At 48.9% G+C, this 5,729-nt stretch overlaps 15 non-coding genes and 4 pseudogenes across 15 annotated transcripts; all 19 read right to left on the bottom strand.

Moving 5' to 3' along the window:
- Positions 1 to 56: 56 nt before the first annotated feature.
- Positions 57 to 175, bottom strand: LOC118347351. Its single transcript, XR_004800572.1, has one exon. It is a non-coding gene; the product is annotated as a 5S ribosomal RNA (ribosomal RNA).
- Positions 176 to 364: 189 nt separating this feature from the next.
- LOC118347353 lies at positions 365 to 483 on the bottom strand. The gene has a single exon (XR_004800574.1). It is a non-coding gene; the product is annotated as a 5S ribosomal RNA (ribosomal RNA).
- A 190-nt stretch (positions 484 to 673) lies between these two features.
- Positions 674 to 792, bottom strand: LOC118347355. Its single transcript, XR_004800576.1, has one exon. It is a non-coding gene; the product is annotated as a 5S ribosomal RNA (ribosomal RNA).
- A 189-nt stretch (positions 793 to 981) lies between these two features.
- LOC118347354 lies at positions 982 to 1,100 on the bottom strand. The gene has a single exon (XR_004800575.1). It is a non-coding gene; the product is annotated as a 5S ribosomal RNA (ribosomal RNA).
- Positions 1,101 to 1,290: 190 nt separating this feature from the next.
- Positions 1,291 to 1,408, bottom strand: LOC118347360 (annotated as a pseudogene).
- Positions 1,409 to 1,598: 190 nt separating this feature from the next.
- On the bottom strand, positions 1,599 to 1,717 carry LOC118347350. Its single transcript, XR_004800571.1, has one exon. It is a non-coding gene; the product is annotated as a 5S ribosomal RNA (ribosomal RNA).
- A 190-nt stretch (positions 1,718 to 1,907) lies between these two features.
- On the bottom strand, positions 1,908 to 2,026 carry LOC118347359 (annotated as a pseudogene).
- A 191-nt stretch (positions 2,027 to 2,217) lies between these two features.
- LOC118347364 lies at positions 2,218 to 2,336 on the bottom strand. The gene has a single exon (XR_004800581.1). It is a non-coding gene; the product is annotated as a 5S ribosomal RNA (ribosomal RNA).
- Positions 2,337 to 2,525: 189 nt separating this feature from the next.
- Positions 2,526 to 2,644, bottom strand: LOC118347363. The gene has a single exon (XR_004800580.1). It is a non-coding gene; the product is annotated as a 5S ribosomal RNA (ribosomal RNA).
- Positions 2,645 to 2,833: 189 nt separating this feature from the next.
- On the bottom strand, positions 2,834 to 2,952 carry LOC118347362. The gene has a single exon (XR_004800579.1). It is a non-coding gene; the product is annotated as a 5S ribosomal RNA (ribosomal RNA).
- Positions 2,953 to 3,141: 189 nt separating this feature from the next.
- On the bottom strand, positions 3,142 to 3,260 carry LOC118347357. Its single transcript, XR_004800578.1, has one exon. It is a non-coding gene; the product is annotated as a 5S ribosomal RNA (ribosomal RNA).
- A 190-nt stretch (positions 3,261 to 3,450) lies between these two features.
- LOC118347346 lies at positions 3,451 to 3,569 on the bottom strand. Its single transcript, XR_004800567.1, has one exon. It is a non-coding gene; the product is annotated as a 5S ribosomal RNA (ribosomal RNA).
- A 188-nt stretch (positions 3,570 to 3,757) lies between these two features.
- On the bottom strand, positions 3,758 to 3,876 carry LOC118347361 (annotated as a pseudogene).
- Positions 3,877 to 4,065: 189 nt separating this feature from the next.
- Positions 4,066 to 4,184, bottom strand: LOC118347348. Its single transcript, XR_004800569.1, has one exon. It is a non-coding gene; the product is annotated as a 5S ribosomal RNA (ribosomal RNA).
- Positions 4,185 to 4,373: 189 nt separating this feature from the next.
- LOC118347356 lies at positions 4,374 to 4,492 on the bottom strand. Its single transcript, XR_004800577.1, has one exon. It is a non-coding gene; the product is annotated as a 5S ribosomal RNA (ribosomal RNA).
- A 190-nt stretch (positions 4,493 to 4,682) lies between these two features.
- LOC118347358 lies at positions 4,683 to 4,801 on the bottom strand (annotated as a pseudogene).
- A 188-nt stretch (positions 4,802 to 4,989) lies between these two features.
- LOC118347352 lies at positions 4,990 to 5,108 on the bottom strand. The gene has a single exon (XR_004800573.1). It is a non-coding gene; the product is annotated as a 5S ribosomal RNA (ribosomal RNA).
- A 190-nt stretch (positions 5,109 to 5,298) lies between these two features.
- Positions 5,299 to 5,417, bottom strand: LOC118347349. The gene has a single exon (XR_004800570.1). It is a non-coding gene; the product is annotated as a 5S ribosomal RNA (ribosomal RNA).
- A 189-nt stretch (positions 5,418 to 5,606) lies between these two features.
- On the bottom strand, positions 5,607 to 5,725 carry LOC118347347. Its single transcript, XR_004800568.1, has one exon. It is a non-coding gene; the product is annotated as a 5S ribosomal RNA (ribosomal RNA).
- Between the last annotated feature and the right edge of the window lie 4 nt (positions 5,726 to 5,729).

Genomic DNA, 5,729 nt, shown 5'->3' with positions numbered 1-5,729 from the left:
CTCCCTAGTTGTCCTTATTGTCAATGCCTCTCCCAAGGCGGAAAAAACAAAAACGTGGGGTGCAACACGAGGACTTCCCAGGAGGTGACCCATCCTAGTACAACTCTCGCCCAAACACGCTTAACTGCGGAGTCCTGATGGGATCCGGTGCATTAGTGCTGGTATGATCGCACACATCAAACTAATTACTTAAAATTCAAATAATCCTTGTGCGACATACTAGCGTCCTTCCGATCCCAATCCAAACGGAGATCTGATCCAAACCCATCGCTACGCGATGGGCAGGGCGAGATTTTCCCAAAAATCCACTCCCGAGTGGTCCTTCTTATCAATTCCTCTTGCAAGGCGGAAAAAAAAAAAACGAGGGGTGCAACACGAGGACTTCCGAGGAGGTCACCCATCCTAGTACTACTCTCAACCAAGCACGGTTAACTGCGGAGTTCTAATGGGATCCGGTGCATTAGTGCTGGTATGATCGCGCCCATCAAACTAATTATTTAAAATTCATATAATCCAAGTGCGACGTACTAGCGTCTTTCCGATCCAAATGCGAACCGGCGATCTGATCGAAACCAATAGCTACGAGATGGGCAGGGCGCGATTTTCCTAAGAATCCACTCCCTAGTTGTCCTTATTGTCAATGCCTCTCCCAAGGCGGAAAAAACAAAAACGTGGGGTGCAACACGAGGACTTCCCAGGAGGTGACCCATCCTAGTACAACTCTCGCCCAAGCACGCTTAACTGCGGAGTCCTGATGGGTTCTGGTGCAGTTGTGCTGGTATGATCGTACCCATCAAACCAATTATTTAAAATTCATATAATCCTAGGGCGCCCTACTAGCGTATTTCCGATCCCAATGCGAACCGGCGATCTGATCGAAACCCATGGCTACGCGATGGGCAGGGCGCGATTTTCGAAAAATCCACTCCCGAGTGGTCCTTCTTGTCAATTCCTCTTGCAAGGCGGAAAAAACAAAAACGAGGGGTGCAACACGAGGACTTCCGAGGAGATCACCCATCCTAGTACTACTCTCAACCAAGCACGGTTAACTGCGGAGTTCTAATGGGATCCGGTGCATTAGTGCTGGTATGATCGCGCCCATCAAACTAATTATTTAAAATTCATATAATTCTAGTGCGACGTACTAGCGTCTTTCCGATCCAAATGCGAACCGGCGATCTGATCAAAACCCATAGCTACGCGATCGGCAGGGCGCGATTTTCCTAAAAATCCACTCCCGAGTGGTGCTTATTGTCAATTCCTCTCGCAAGTCGGAAAAAACAAAAACGAGGGGTGAACACGGGGACGTCCCAGGAGGTCACCCATCCTAGTACTACTCTCGCCCAAGCACGGTTAAATGCGGAGTTGAAATGGGATCCGGTGCATTAGTGCTGGTATGATCGCACCCGTCAAACTAATTATTTAAAATTCATATAATCCTAGTGCGACGTACTAGCGTCTTTCCGATCCAAATGCGAACCGGCGATCTGATCGAAACCCATAGCTACGCGATGGGCAGGGCGCGATTTTCCTAAAAATCCACTCCCGAGTTGTCCTTCTTGTCAATTCCTCTCACAAGGCGGAAAAAACAAAAACGAGGGGTGCAACACGAGGACTTCCCAGGCGGTGACCCATCCTAGTACTACTCTCGCCCAAGCACGCTTAACTGCGGAGTTCTGATGGGTTCCGGTGCATTTGTGCTGGTATGATCGCACCCATCAAACCAATTATTTAAAATTCATATAATCCTAGGGCGACCTACTAGCGTATTTCCGATCCCAATGCGAACCGGTGATCTGATCGAAACCCTTCGCTACGCGATGGGCAGGGCACGATTTTCCAAAAAATCCACTCCCAAGTTGTCCTTCTTGTAAATTCCTCTCGCAATGCGGAAAAAACAAAAACGAGGGGTGCAACACGACGACATCCGAGGAGGTCCCCCATCCGAGTACTACTCTCGCCCAAGCAAGCTTGACTGCAGAGTTCTGATCGGATCCGGTGCATTAGTGCTGGTATGATCGCACCCATCAAACTAATTATTTAAAATTCATATAATCCTAGGGCGACCTACATGCGTATTTCTGATCCCAATGCGAACCGGCGATCTGATCGAAACCCTTGGCTACGCGATGGGCAGGGCGCGATTTTTCGAAAAATCCACTTGTCAATTGGTCCTTCTTGTCAATTCCTCTCGCAAGGCGGAAAAAACAAAAACGAGGGGTGCAACACGAGGACTTCCCAGGAGGTCACCCATCCTAGTACTACTCTCGCCCAAGCACGCTTAACTGCGGAGTTCTGATGGGATCCGGTGCATTAGTGCTGGTATGATCGCACCCATCAAACTAATTACTTAAAATTCAAATAATCCTTGAGCGACATACTAGCGTCCTTCCGATCCCAATCCAAACGGAGATCTGATCCAAACCCATCGCTACGCGATGGGCAGGGCGAGATTTTCCCAAAAATCCACTCCCGAGTGGTCCTTCTGGTCAATTTTTCTCGCAAGGCGGAAAAAACAAAAACCAGGGGTGCAACACGAGGACTTCCCAGGAGGTCACCCATCCTAGTACTACTCTCGCCCAAGCACGCTTAACTGCGGAGTTCTGATGGGATCCGGTGCATTAGTGCTGGTATGATCGCACCCATCAAACTAATTACTTAAAATTCATATAATCCTTGAGCGACATACTAGCGCCCTTCCGATCCCAATCCAAACGGAGATGTGATCCAAACCCATGGCTACGCGATGGGCAGGGCGAGATTTCCCGAAAAATCCACTCCCGAGTGCTCCTTCTTGTCAATTTATCTCGCAAGGCGGAAAAAACAAAAACGAGGGGTGCAACACGAGGACTTCCCAGGAGGTCACCCATCCTAGTACTACTCTCGCCCAAGCACGCTTAACTGCGGAGTTCTGATGGGATCCGGTGCATTAGTGCTGGTATGATCGCACCCATCAAACTAATTACTTAAAATTCATATAATCCTTGAGCGACATACTAGCGTCCTTCCGATCCCAATCCAAACGGAGATCTGATCCAAACCCATGGCTACGCGATGGGCAGGGCGAGATTTTCCCAAAAATCCACTCCCGAGTGGTCCTTCTTGTCAATTTATCTCGCAAGGCGGAAAAAACAAAAACGAGGGGTGCAACACGAGGACTTCCCAGGAGGTCACCCATCCTAGTACTACTCTCGCCCAAGCACGCTTAACTGCGGAGTTCTGATGGGATCCGGTGCATTAGTGCTGGTATGATCGCACCCATCAAACTAATTACTTAAAATTCAAATAATCCTTGAGCGACATACTAGCGTCCTCCCGATCCCAATCCAAACGGAGATCTGATCCAAACCCATCGCTACGCGATGGCCAGGGCGAGATTTTCCCAAAAAATCCACTCCCGAGTGGTCCTTCTTGTCAATTTATCTCGCAAGGCGGAAAAAACAAAAACGAGGGGTGCAACACGAGGACTTCCCAGGAGGTCACCCATCCTAGTACTACTCTCGCCCAAGCACGCTTAACTGCGGAGTTCTGATGGGATCCGGTGCATTAGTGCTGGTATGATCGCACCCATCAAACCAATTACTTAAAATTCATATAATCCTTGAGCGACATACTAGCGTCCTTCCGATCCCAATCCAAACGGAGATCTGATCCAAACCCATGGCTACGCGATGGGCAGGGCGAGATTTTCCCAAAAATCCACTCCCGAGTGGTCCTTCTGTCAATTTATCTCGCAAAGCGGAAAAAACAAAAACGAGGGGTGCAACATCTTCCAGGACTGTGAGGTCACCCATCCTAGTACTACTCTCGCCCAAGCACGCTTAACTGCGGAGGTCTGATGGGATCCGGTGCATTAGTGCCGGTATGATCGCACCCATCAAACTAATTACTTAAAATTCATATAATCCTTGAGCGACATACTAGCGTCCTTCCGATCCCAATCCAAACGGAGATCTGATCCAAACCCATGGCTACGCGATGGGCAGGGCGAGATTTTCCCAAAAATCCACTCCCGAGTGCTCCTTCTTGTCAATTTATCTCGCAAGGCGAAAAAAACAAAAACGAGGGGTGCAACACGAGGACTTCCCAGGAGGTCACCCATCCTAGTACTACTCTCGCCCAAGCACGCTTAACTGCGGAGTTCTGATGGGATCCGGTGCATTAGTGCTGGTATGATCGCACCAATAAAACTAATTACTTAAAATTCATATAATCCTTGAGCGACATACTAGCGTCCTTCCGATCCCAATCCAAACGGAGATCTGATCCAAACCCATGGCTACGCGATGGGCAGGGCGAGATTTCCCCAAAAATCCACTCCCGAGTGGTCCTTCTTGTCAATTTATCTCGCAAGGCGGAAAAAACAAAAACGAGGGGTGCAACACGAGGACTTCCGAGGAGGTCACCCATCCTAGTACTACTCTCAACCAAGCACGGTTAATTGCGGAGTTCTAATGGGATCCGGTGCATTAGTGCTGGTATGATAGCGCCCATCAAACTAATTATTTAAAATTCATATAATCCAAGTGTGACGTACTAGCGTCTTTTCGATCCAAATGCGAACCGGCGATCTGATCGAAACCAATAGCTACGAGATGGGCAGGGCGCAATTTTCCTAAGAATCCACTCCCGAGTTGTCCTTATTGTCAATGCCTCTCCCAAGGCGGAAAAAACAAAAACGTGGGGTGCAACACGAGGACTTCCCAGGAGGTGACCCATCCTAGTACAACTCTCGCCCAAACACGCTTAAATGCGGAGTCCTGATGGGTTCTGGTGCAATTGTGCTGGTATGATCGTACCCATCAAACCAATTATTTAAAATTCATATAATCCTAGGGCGACCTACTAGCGTATTTCCGATCCGAATGCGAACCGGCGATCTGATCGAAACCCTTAGCTACGCGATGGCAGGGCGCGATTTTCGAAAAATCCACTCCCGAGTGGTCCTTCTTGTCAATTCCTCTTGCTAGGCGGAAAAAACAAAAACGAGGGGTGCAACACGAGGACTTCCGAGGAGGTCACCCATCCTAGTACTACTCTCAACCAAGCACGGTTAACTGCGGAGTTCTAACGGGATCCGGTGCATTAGTGCTGGTATGATCGCACCCATCAAACTAATTACTTAAAATTCAAATAATCCTTGAGCGACATACTAGCGTCCTCCCGATCCCAATCCAAACGGAGATCTGATCCAAACCCATCGCTACGCGATGGCCAGGGCGAGATTTTCCCAAAAAATCCACTCCCGAGTGGTCCTTCTTGTCAATTTATCTCGCAAGGCGGAAAAAACAAAAACGAGGGGTGCAACACGAGGACTTCCCAGGAGGTCACCCATCCTACTACTACTCTCGCCCAAGCACGCTTAACTGCGGAGTTCTGATGGGATCCGGTGCATTAGTGCTGGTATGATCGCACCCATCAAACTAATTACTTAAAATTCAAATAATCCTTGAGCGACATACTAGCGTCCTTCCGATCACAATCCAAACGGAGATCTGATCCAAACCCATCGCTACGCGATGGGCAGGGCGAGATTTTCCCAAAAATCCACTCCCGAGTGGTCCTTCTGGTCAATTTATCTCGCAAGGCGGAAAAAAAATCAACGAGGGGTGCAACACGAGGACTTCCCAAGAGGTCACCCATCCTAGTACTACTCTCGCCCAAGCACGCTTAACTGCGGAGTTCTGATGGGATCCGGTGCATTAGTGCTGGTATGATCGCACCCATCA

Source organism: Juglans regia, unplaced genomic scaffold (genome assembly GCF_001411555.2).
Source record: "Juglans regia cultivar Chandler unplaced genomic scaffold, Walnut 2.0 Scaffold_860, whole genome shotgun sequence".
Classification (NCBI taxonomy): domain Eukaryota; kingdom Viridiplantae; phylum Streptophyta; class Magnoliopsida; order Fagales; family Juglandaceae; genus Juglans; species Juglans regia.
This window is presented reverse-complemented; position numbering and strand designations above follow the sequence as displayed.